We start from the raw sequence: 11,261 nt of genomic DNA on the forward strand, positions 1-11,261 counted from the left end.
GTTCAACAGTGACTCTGCTAGTTGGAATTTATATGGAAGCTCTGAAGAACCATCTTTTATTTTGATAATCCACTAATGCTTATAGGCAAGTGAATTTGCATATTAGCTTAATATGTAGCCAGAGGAAGCTAAATATTTAATTTAGAGCTAGATTGCTTGTTCACTTTTTAGTTACGAAGCTAAATACTTAGTTAAATTGAGCTAAATAGCTGGTGAACTAAATATTTAACTCAAAAAAATATGTAATCAAGAAGCTTTTTAATTCCAAACTAAATATTTAGCTCTGAGCTAGTTAATTATTTAGCTAGCATAGAGCTAAATATTTACCTTGCAAATTAAAATGTTTGAAACTGACATTTATTGATTAATAGCTTTGTTTAAATATGATCTTTTTTTTTCTCTTCTGACAGGCTAAATGACCCAAATTATTGGGTCATTTTTGTCACAAATGGCGCTCCATATCATATGGGTCTTTGCAAACTGCAAACATGCAGCTGCAGATTTAGTCAGCTCTTCTCAGAACCTGCTCCATGTTCAGCTGTTGACTCTGTTTGGGCTTGACTGTCTGAGGCAGGAAGAACTCGCATAATTTGGTCTTATCTTGGAACTGCTACTTGTGTAAACACGCTGCTGGGGATTCTTAGCCGCAGTCAGACTTGAACTTTTCTCTGAGCTTGGTGGGGGCAGTGTTCACACTAGGTAACACTTCAGCTCATATGACAGTGGTGGCGGTTTCATAAAGTCGGGTTATAAACGGGTTCAGGAAGTGAGGCAGACCCAGGGTCACCGCAGGTATAATCTCACCTGGAATCATCTGGTGTGAACATTCATCAGCATAGCTGCTGCTTTGCACCATTAGCATGTAATACACCTGGTACTTTAGACTCTGTGTGCTTGTTTTTATCCGTCTCTGGTAAAATTTATGATGGCTGAAGCCTCCATAAAGTTTTCTCAAGCCCCCTAAATAATTTGGTGGGTTTTTTTTATTATTATTATTACTGATATGAAGATGGACGATGGAATGGGTTTGTGTTTTTTTGTTGTTGTTGTTCGGTTTACAAAAAACTGCCAATAATGTGGCTGGAGTTTAAATAAATAATCATATAAACTATAATTTTTTTACTCAAAATTGATAATAAATCTGCCAGGTTTCTTTACTTCATGACTTAATATTCTGGGCGATTGTTATAAATATGGCTGGAATTGCTTGGAAGATGATGGAAGCCTAAAACTTTGGACAAATGTTCTCCAAAAGGTACCTAATAGTTTTAAATGTGCAGCCGTAGAAAATTATAACTGTTTAAGCAACGTTAAACAGTTTTATTTTATGATGGCGAATAACTGCTTACAGTCATAGTTTGTAGTAAGATGTTTTTATTCCCTAAACATTTTAAAACTGGAAAAGCAACTTGTTTGTTTTTGTGGCTGTTTGAGAATTTTTTTACATTTGTTCACATCCTGTTCATATTCTGGGGGCTAGGCCCCCCGTGTCCTTAAAACCTAGTGACGCCCCTGCTGTTGACCAAAAGATGTGAATCTCTAAATTATGGATCTGAATCTTAAGCAGCCATTTTGTTCAGTCATTTTTGGTTTTGTCGATGAAGCAGCTCAGATATCAGCTACTTCATTTCCTTCAGCTCCAGAATGTGCAGGAATCCTTAACATCTGAACCTCTACATCATTTCTGTTCATTCTGATCACTGATGCTGCACATTTTGATGGAAGCCCCTCTTCTCATGCAGTGTTTGGCGTCCCTGTGCCTCCATGTAGATAATGAATCATGTTTCTGTGACGCTCTGCTGCAGTCGTTGCCTCGGTTCACTGAGCCTCGTAACGATGCAGAGCTTTCATCACGGCTGGATGATCCGGCTTTCCTTCAGACACAGACATGGTCTGCAGCCGCACGCCGCTCTACGTTTAACAAGCTTTAATATCTGTTGTTTAATTGGATCCTATTTTATAATGAAGACGTTTTTTCTGTGTTTGGAGTTTTTTGTCTTATCTTCATCCCATTTTCCCAACAGGAATTATCCGTAATGTTTTAAGTTTATTTCTCAGCAGTCTGTAACTAAATGAACACTATAGTCATAAAACATCAAGATGAGAAAGATTTGCTATATTTTTAAAGCAAAACTTGGTTTTATTCTTTATAATGATCAGTCAGTCAATGTTTTATGAAGACATGTGATTTAGTTTTATTTAGTATTTTCAGAAGCAGTGAGAAGTGGAAGAAAAGTGGAGCTGATGGTTGCCCTGCAGCAATAAAAAGTCTTGGGTTTGAATCTTTTATGTCAGTATTATGAAACACAGTGGAGGCAGCATCATGCTGTGGGGAAGCAGGTCAGAGTTGATGGAAGATGGATGGAGCTAAATCCTATAAGAAAACCAGCAGAAGAGCTGAGACTGGGGTCAAAGTTTACCTTCCCTCAGGACAACCACCAGATTCATGTGTTAGAATGACCTAGTCAAAGTCCAGACCTCCATTTAACTGAGAATCTGTGACATGACTTGACAACTGATGTTCACAGATGTTGCTCCATCTGTCTGAGCTTCAGATATTTAAAGAAATTAAATTATCACATTTTATGTAAAACAAGATGAGACTGGAGTTTTTCCTCTCCACTGTCGCCACATCAAAACCCAGAAGGTGATTCCAGAAAGGTTTGATTCTTCCCACTTTTCATTTGTCAGATGAAATTTCAGTGAAATATGTTGCACCTTGTGGTTGTGATGTGTTAAAATATTCTGAATCCTGTGCAGCAGAGCTGAAACTTCTTCAGAGTTTGCAGGTTTTTCCAGGAAACGTCAGCAGAGCGGATTTGGACCTTGAGCTGTAGCTGAGTGCTGGTGTTTCTGTGAAGACGGTCGGCTGTTTTCCAACAATGAGCTGCTTGTTGTTGGCTCAGAGAGGAGCAGTGGGACTGTATGAATTAGGAGCTGTGTGTCCTGCTGCTGTTGTCCTCCCCTGCCGCTCATTCATCTGGAGCTGAACCGACTCTCTGTCTCACTTCTGCAGCCGCTCAGATTTGTTTTATTATTTTCTGTGCTTTGCTGAACCATTTCAGAGCAGGTGGCTCCAATATGCCAGTGTTTTTATTTTGAAGATGGAAACGTCTTTGAAAAGTGATTATTCTTGATAATTCAGCTGTGTGAGTAATGTGCAAACCGAGCCGGCCCAAGGCATAAGCAAACCGAGCCACTGCATTCAGCTTCCTAACTGTCAGGGTAAATGTTTGAATTTCCACCTTAGCTCTGAAATATTTAGATTTTTTTATTCAGATTGAGAATATTGTTGAATTTTGTTTGGTGGTTTTCAGTGGAGATAAAATTTAAGATTTAAATAAATTAGAATAACAATTTCTATCATTATATTGTTGCCATAGATACCATCTGATGCTATGCATTTAATCTTCGTGTTTGAGGTTGTTGTGGTCAAGGCCCAGTCTTCCTCAGTGACCGCCGGTGTTCCTCAGGGTTCTGGTCTTGGTCCTTTTCTTCTTCTATCTTCTCCCAGTTGGTCTTATCTTCAGAGAATCTGCCGTTTGTTTTCCCAGCTGTGCGGATGACACCCAGCTCTCTCTCCGCCATCTTTCCTTTCTGATGCCTTTGTGAAATTAAATTATGTTTTTGTCAAAACTCCCTTAAAGCTACAGGATGTCACTTTATTTAAAATATGTTTTTTACATTTACATGTTGTGGCAGTATAATATAAACAGCTCCTCTGCCTTCTCCCAGTGCTCCCAGTACTAACAGGAGTAAAACATCACTCAGTCAGAAACAACCAATCAGAGACGCGTGAAGGGTTTTAGCGCTGTCGATCATTGTTGTGTATGTGCTGCTCACTTCCTCCCCCTTTCTTTCTGCTGTCAATAAACACAAGGTTGATTGGCAGCGCTAAGACCCTCCTCTCATGGCTCTGACTGCTTGTTCTTGACCAGGAGTGGATGTTTTCACAGATTATCTGTCTCATATTATACTATATGGGAAGTTTTTTTCCTGTAAAAGTTTCATTCTGCAGCTTTAAACAGAACTCTAAGAAAACAGAATATGACCGGTTTAAAATGATTCCAGAGTTTCTCCCTGTGGGATCATGAACAGCACTTTATCTCTTGGATCTCCTCTCTGTCTGGATATTTAATCTTTGGAACGTCGGCCGTCTCCGTCCGTCTCTCTGCTCAGAACAGCCGTCCTCATCAATGTTCCTTCTCAATTAGATTATGGTAACTTCCTCCTCTCAGCTTTTTCTCTTAAAATCATTCATAACATTTATTATACTCACAAGCTACGTTATAACTAGTTACACTTCAACAGTTTAACAGCAGTAGGCAAATGGCCAATCACATGGCAGCATTCAGGCGTAGTGAAACTGAGGGTTACTGTAATCCAGGTGTCTCTTTCTTGCATAATGTAATACGTGAGCTGTTCCTTAATGGAGGTTCAGTATATATCCACACCTGGCTCAGGTGATAGCAGCCACGATGCTAAAGGTCACAAGGAGTGTTGGAAGAAGAAAAGGAACCCAGGAAGGAAAAAATTAACAAACCTATAAAACTATTCTGGTCAGTCACTCAGTTCACTTCCTGGTTGTTGAGGTATTTATCTTCAAAGTGTCCATAAATACATTCTGCAGCTGTCCAGAAATTATTTACTTTTAGCTATAAAATATAACGGCTTATTAGATGAAGGAAAGCAGAAGTGCTTTTTTTTATTATTTTTTATGACCTATAAGAATATTTCAAGCTATGCTGCTTGTGTAATATGAAGATGACGTCATCTATCCGTTCAGTTGGTTATCAGTGGGACTTTAGTTGCATATAACAGGATATGGCGAATTCCTGTTTGAGTAATAAACCTCAGAATATGCAGAAATACTGACAGATGAAGGGCGTTACTGTAGCAGTACCGAGAACTCCCAGCAGGTGGAGACAAATACCAAGAGTTTTATTTTGTTCATCAGGGAATGTTGGCGCTCTTACTGCTGAAATGAACCCAGGTTTAAAAATGTGAAACTTTTATTTAGATTACATTTTTATATGTATTTATGTTGCGTCTTAATTTTTAGTTTATTTCTAGCTTTGTTGAAATGAAACATCAACACTTCATTTGCTGCAAAGCAAATGAAGTGTTGATGACAAACTGTCTCCAGTTTGTGATACTGGAGACATTATTTAAAACAATCATGTCTGATTTAAAATGTCATCTAACTTGTTCCTAAAACAGAGTTGAGTGGTAGCTAGCTACATTTACATGAGTAACTTTTATTTGTTTGTTTGTTTGTTTGTTTAAGGAAAAATACTTCTAGAAGTAGCTGTACTACTTTGTACTCTATATTTTAATTTTATTGCTAATTCTACTCTCAAGCCAAAATGTGCCATTTCCAGACACTCAGCTGCAGTTTATGTTGAAGTGAGACCTCTTGCTTGTGCACAAGCTTTGTTGCTGCTTCCTGTCTGCTGAGTCTGTTGTTACTGGAAATACTTTTCATCACATAAAATATGTTACTTATTATATATTGGTTTCATACATTTCATATAGGAAAAAAAAGATTTAGAAAAGTGTTTCAGATTAAAGTTTATTTTGTAATTTCTTTTATTTATTTTTTCTTTTTTATGAGTAGCTTGTTGCAATAAACAATAAATCAATGAATTGCATAATGAATTAAAACGAGCTCAATAATTTCCATTTACATGATTTATAGTTTTCTCTTTTGTCTCTTTCTGGATATAAAAGTTTTCAGTTTGGTGTTTTGGTCTCAACTGAAACTTTTTTTTGAAGGACAGTTTTGTTTACAGAGATTTCATAATTAATTTTATTTGTTGTTTATTTAAAATGTCTTCTGGTTTCAGTGTTAAACATTTATTGATCTTTGAGAATATGTTCAAGGTTTCCCTGGTGGTTGGGCTCCAGAGCCGTCATTCATCCGCTGCCTGCCGTGTTTCTGAGTTCAAACATGTTTAAAGTTGACAGGGAATTTGAAAATATTACTTGATAATTATGTGTTATTAAAAGATTGGAAGATTAATACCTGAACACCAACTATAAAATCTTAAAAAACGCAAACCCTGATGTATTACGTCATTACCATTATATTACTGGAAAATGTTGTCAAAGCAACAATGTCAATGCTTATCGAAATAATTTCTGGAACAATTTATCATCCAGCAACATTAGTTATCATTTTTGCGTAGGTAAATATTTGTTGACGCAGTTCCCCCCTAACTTGAGTAAAATCTTTGGATTCTTTTCTCACCTTTGTGCAGAAATGATCCTGTGTTTCAGACGCAGTGAGAAGGAAACTTGTTTTTCTTTCCATTCGCCAGCTGCAGCTTCCTGACTGGGATGTGTGTTGCTTCCCTCTCCTGACTGGCATTGTTTGATAGCGAGGCTTTTCCCAGAAACCTCCCGTATTCTTCTTTACCTTTTGAGTTCAAGCTGAGCTAAAGACCAGGACACACCTTCAGAAGCAAGTTTGAGTGGCGCTCCTCAAGCTGATTAAGAAATCTTGTCTGTTTGTGAAATCTGGGATATTCCTTCCCCAGAAGAGGGACGGATGTAAAGACCTTCAGATGGATGATTCTTTCTCTTCACTAGATCTGAGGAGCAGAGCAGCAGGTCTCCTCTCCCTCTTTGAGTTCTGACAGGAAGGAAGGAAGTCCAGTTCACTAAACACAGGAGTATTTTGGACTTTCACACACCTTCACTTCTCCTCTTGGACTCAACATGGACTACCTTTATTCCCATCTGAGTCGGTTAGAAGCTGGCAGGTCTGGACTTCATAATGAATTAACGCTCACTGATTAGCTGACCTTGAGTGGACTGACAATGAAACGGCGACGCAAGTACAGGTTTTGGAGCCGGAAAGGTAAAAACTCAAAGATGTGTCTGCTCTGCTGTTATGGTAAGATCTGGAAACTCCTCTTCTTCTTTTTTTTGTCTTTAAGCGTCAGTCGATTCTACAGAAATGCATCTTCATCCTACCCTGTCTGGCTTCCCCTTTCAGCTCATCTGTTTTCTGGATCAAGTTTCTAATCCTATTATCTTGCTTTCCTTCTGATAAGCCATTAATTTTGCTGCTGGGTGGTTTGTGTAAACGCTCCCACTGTGTAAAGCGAACTGTCTTTAGAAAATGCAGCAGAAGCATGCTCGTGTTTTCTTCCTGAACAGTGGCTGTTCCCAGGAGCCAATGTGGATTTAGCAAACTGCTTCAGTATCGTTGGTGTTCAGCAGCAAGACAGAAAGAATTTAAATCCGCCACGCTGTAAAAAGAGAGACTGTTCTGTTCTCAGAGGCCTGGGAACCGTTTCCCCTCTTAGACCGCTCTGGCCTTTTTCCAGCTCCCCCAGTGGCACATTTACTCTTTTCATGCTGTGCTGCACTGGAGACGACGGTTCATACGTATAAACTCTTCAGCCGTTTACATCGTCTGGGATGCTTTGGACCGCTGGTGAAGGAGGTTGCATCAACCTTCGCCTGCAGGAGGAAACGGAGTGAAGCTTTCTGCTTCCTCCTGGTTGGCAGGAAGGAAAAGGCCCGGGTCCTTTCACCACGCTCATTGTTTCAGCGTGAGACGAACACAACGCCGCTCCAGTTGGGTTGACTTTCTGTTTCTATAGGAGCCAACTGTAGCTGCCTCTGATGTGAGGAAATGTTAAAAATGTATACATTTTTGTTTCAGTAAGCTTCAATACTCTCAGCCTGAATGGTGGAGTTTCATCGCAGCCATGGCTCAGATGGTACCGTAGATGGTTCAGCGTTTTACTGTGAAAATCTGTCAAGAAAGTATAAAAAGTTGCATGTTCACCCTTCAGGTCGTATTTTTCTATTTCCCATTAGCTACTACTAGACTATCAGGATGACGGCCATTCTTCAAGATGGCTGCCATTTTTCTGCCTTTCAAACCAATTATTGCCATAAATTGTTACCAGTTTTCATAACTTAGATGAACTTTGTGTCACTTTATGTTTTTGACTTTGGTTATCCTGTTCATACAACTTTAAAGAGATAATATGTAACAAATCCTTGAAAATGAGGACTTTGCTGTTTTACAAGGAGATGGTCAATCAGTCAATCAATCAAGTTTATTTGTATGGAACATTTCAGCAACGAGGCATTTAAAGTTCAAAGTGTTTTGCATCATAAAAACAAAGTAAAAAGTCATAAAAGCATATGACTAAAAAGTCAATAACTAAGAAACGAGTGACAAACGTTAGATTTTGATGAGATTTTTTGACAAGATGTGACGCAGATGGTCGTCTTCAACGGTTAGCATGTCATTCAGCTAATTTCTTTTTAACGTGGTTAGAGTTACCGTCTGATCATTGTTGGTGTCTCTAGCGTTTGCTTATGCTAAGTATTTTTTAGTTGCTTTTTGGTGTTAATTTCTGCCAGTTTTTCTCTGTTGCTCAAGTAATCTTAGCATTACTTGAGCTAATATGAGGAGTAACTCCTGCTGGTGTTAGTGAACATATTCTCCATTACTAACATGGCGGCCATTTTAAAAAATGTCCATCAGAAAAAGGACATACAAGATTAAAAAAAAAATATATATATATATATATATATATATATATATATATATATATATATATATATATATATATATATATATATATGCTTCAAAATGATGTTGATGTGACACCAAGCACATTATTGGCAATTTTAGTGTAAAAAATAATTTCGATGACGGCAATGGTGGCTATCGTGAAAAATAAAAAATTCAGTAAATTTGATTTCTGTGGGTCCAACTGAGCTGATGTGACACCAAGCATTTTATATATGGACAGTTTTTGTGCAAAAAAAATTTTCAGTTGAGTACGCCACTGTGAAAAACATTTTCCTAAATTTTTCAGTGATTAATGTGTTTGTTTCATAAAAAAGCAAACCCCTGGGTGAATGTGACTGTACTTTAAAGTGATTTCATTGGTCACTGAGTACGGGTGTGCAAAATCTATTCCTGTACAAGAATCTAAAACATGTGGCCATTTTGTTTTAGTACCTTGAATCACTTCCTCTCACTTCACAGATATCTCAATCAATTAAAATACAGTTTGTGGTTTTAAAGTTCCTGGTGTGTGAAATCCTCTGCATGGCTTCATAAATTAAAAGTTAATGTAGGTAAGAGCTGCTAAAACAAACTGAAACACGGTTTATGATGTGTTGCTCTAATAAAGATGGCTGACTGCTCAACCAGGCAGTTACACATAAATAGTTTCTTAATTTGCTTCTATTCCTGTATTTATGCAAAATGTATCTACAACAGCTTTGATTTTTGTTTTAATTAAATCTAAATTAACAGAACCAGAATTTGAGGAGTGATTCCTCTCTAGGCCAGCAGGGGGAGACTCCTAGTTCAGAAACAGAAAAATGTCCCGTTCTTCACTTGATATGTTGCATAAATATATTAGTTTTGTTTGTTGATGTTGTTTTTAAGTGAGCAGATAAAGCAGCACAAACTCAGATGTTTAGCAGGTTCTAATATTAGAATCTGCAGCCGTTCAGGCTGACGCACTCGGCTCCGACTCTAGGTGAAAGACGGTTTCTATCTCATGCATTGATTATGATTGTTTAATAATTGTCGTTGATTTAAACATTCATGTTGACAACCCCCAAGACAAAGGGGCAAAAAAGCTCTTTAATATATTAGAGAGTTTTGGTTTAACACAACATGTCAAACAAGCAACACACACTCATGGACACACACTGGACCTGGTTATCAGTGAGGGTGTGAATATTTCCAGTGTCTCTGTAACTGATGTCGCCTGTCGGATCACTTTGCTGTTGCCTTTGACAGTTCTTTATCTGTTAACCCACATGGACAAAAAACTAAAAGTACTTTCACAGAAAACACAGCAGAAACTTTTAATCAAATCTCCTCTTCTTCCTCACCCTTAAGCTATTATGACATAGATAAGTTGGTAGATGATTTTCAGTGCAAACTTTCAGATGTCATTGATTACATTGCCCCCAATAAAGTGAAGGTTGTGTCTGGTAGGAAGAAATCTCCATGGAGAAATGCACAAACAGTTCAATCTGTTAGACAACTCTGCCAAAGGGTCGAACGGAGATGGCGTAAAACTCAACTGCACGTTTATTATGACATCTACAAAGAAAGACAACGAAACTATCACACAACACTAAAACATGAAAGAGAGGCTTTCTTTGCAGATGTCATAAACAAAACCATTAACAAAGCTCGAGCTTTATTTGCTATTGTTGAAAGGCTCACAAACCCTCCTATGACGTCACCACCTGAACTTCAATCTAATGCCGCCTGCAACAAGTTTTCCAGTTACTTTTCAGAGAAAATGCAAAAGATCAGAGGATTAATCTGCACATCCACTCCAAAGCCAGTACCAATGCTGTGCCCAAACAAAACAAATGCAGGAAAAATGACCCAATTTCAACTACTTCATTATAAAACTCTAGAGGAGATTATAAGTCAGTGAAGCTCCAGTTCCTGCTGTCTGGATGTCCCACCCACACGTTTCTTTAAGTCCTGCCTGTCGTTGCTAATGATCTGATCCAAATAGTAACTCATCGCGCTCTTCAGGTGTTTTCCCCCAGACTTTGAAAACAGCAGTTATCAAACCACTGATAAAAAAGAACAATCTGGACAAATCACTACTGCAGAATTACAGGCTGACCTCTGACCCTTGACCTCCCATTCATCAACAAAATGATTGAAAAAGTAGTTTTTAAACAATTAACTAACTTCCTAACAATAATGACTCCTTCCAGTCTGGTTTTGTGCTCACCACAGCACAGAGACGGCCTAGTCAAAGTGTTCAATGATATCCATATAAATACAGACTGTGGGAGAACCACAGTGCTGGTTCTGTTGGACCTCAGTGCAGCTTTCAACACTGTTGACCATGACATTTTACTGAATCGACTGGAGAGTTGGGTCGGACTCTCCGGTCCAGTGCTCAACTGGTTTGAATCTTACATAAGGAACAGGGATTTCTTTGTTTCAACTGGAAACTTCTCATCAGAGAGGTCAAAGGTCACATGTGGGGTACCCCAAGGTTCAATCCTAGGACCCCTTCTTTTCAATATTTATATGCTCCCACTGGCTCAGGTTATAACAGGAAATAGGATCAGTTACCATGACTATGCAGGTGATACACAGCTCTACATCGTGATGTCACCAGGTGACCTTTGATCCCATCCAGTCACTGAACAGATGCTTAGAACAGATAAATGTGTGGGTGGGCCAAAACCTTCGCCTGCTGAACAGAAATAAAACTGAAGTTATTATCTTT

At 38.4% G+C, this 11,261-nt stretch overlaps 1 protein-coding gene across 1 annotated transcript in view; it reads left to right on the forward strand.

Moving 5' to 3' along the window:
• Positions 1 to 11,261, forward strand: part of fgd4a (FYVE, RhoGEF and PH domain containing 4a) — a gene marked incomplete at its 3' end in the record, with an annotated part of 60,304 nt that overhangs the window by 1,237 nt on the left and 47,806 nt on the right. The gene's annotated exons all lie outside the window — the stretch shown is intronic.

Source organism: Poecilia formosa, unplaced genomic scaffold (genome assembly GCF_000485575.1).
Source record: "Poecilia formosa unplaced genomic scaffold, Poecilia_formosa-5.1.2 Scaffold55, whole genome shotgun sequence".
NCBI classification, from domain to species: domain Eukaryota; kingdom Metazoa; phylum Chordata; class Actinopteri; order Cyprinodontiformes; family Poeciliidae; genus Poecilia; species Poecilia formosa.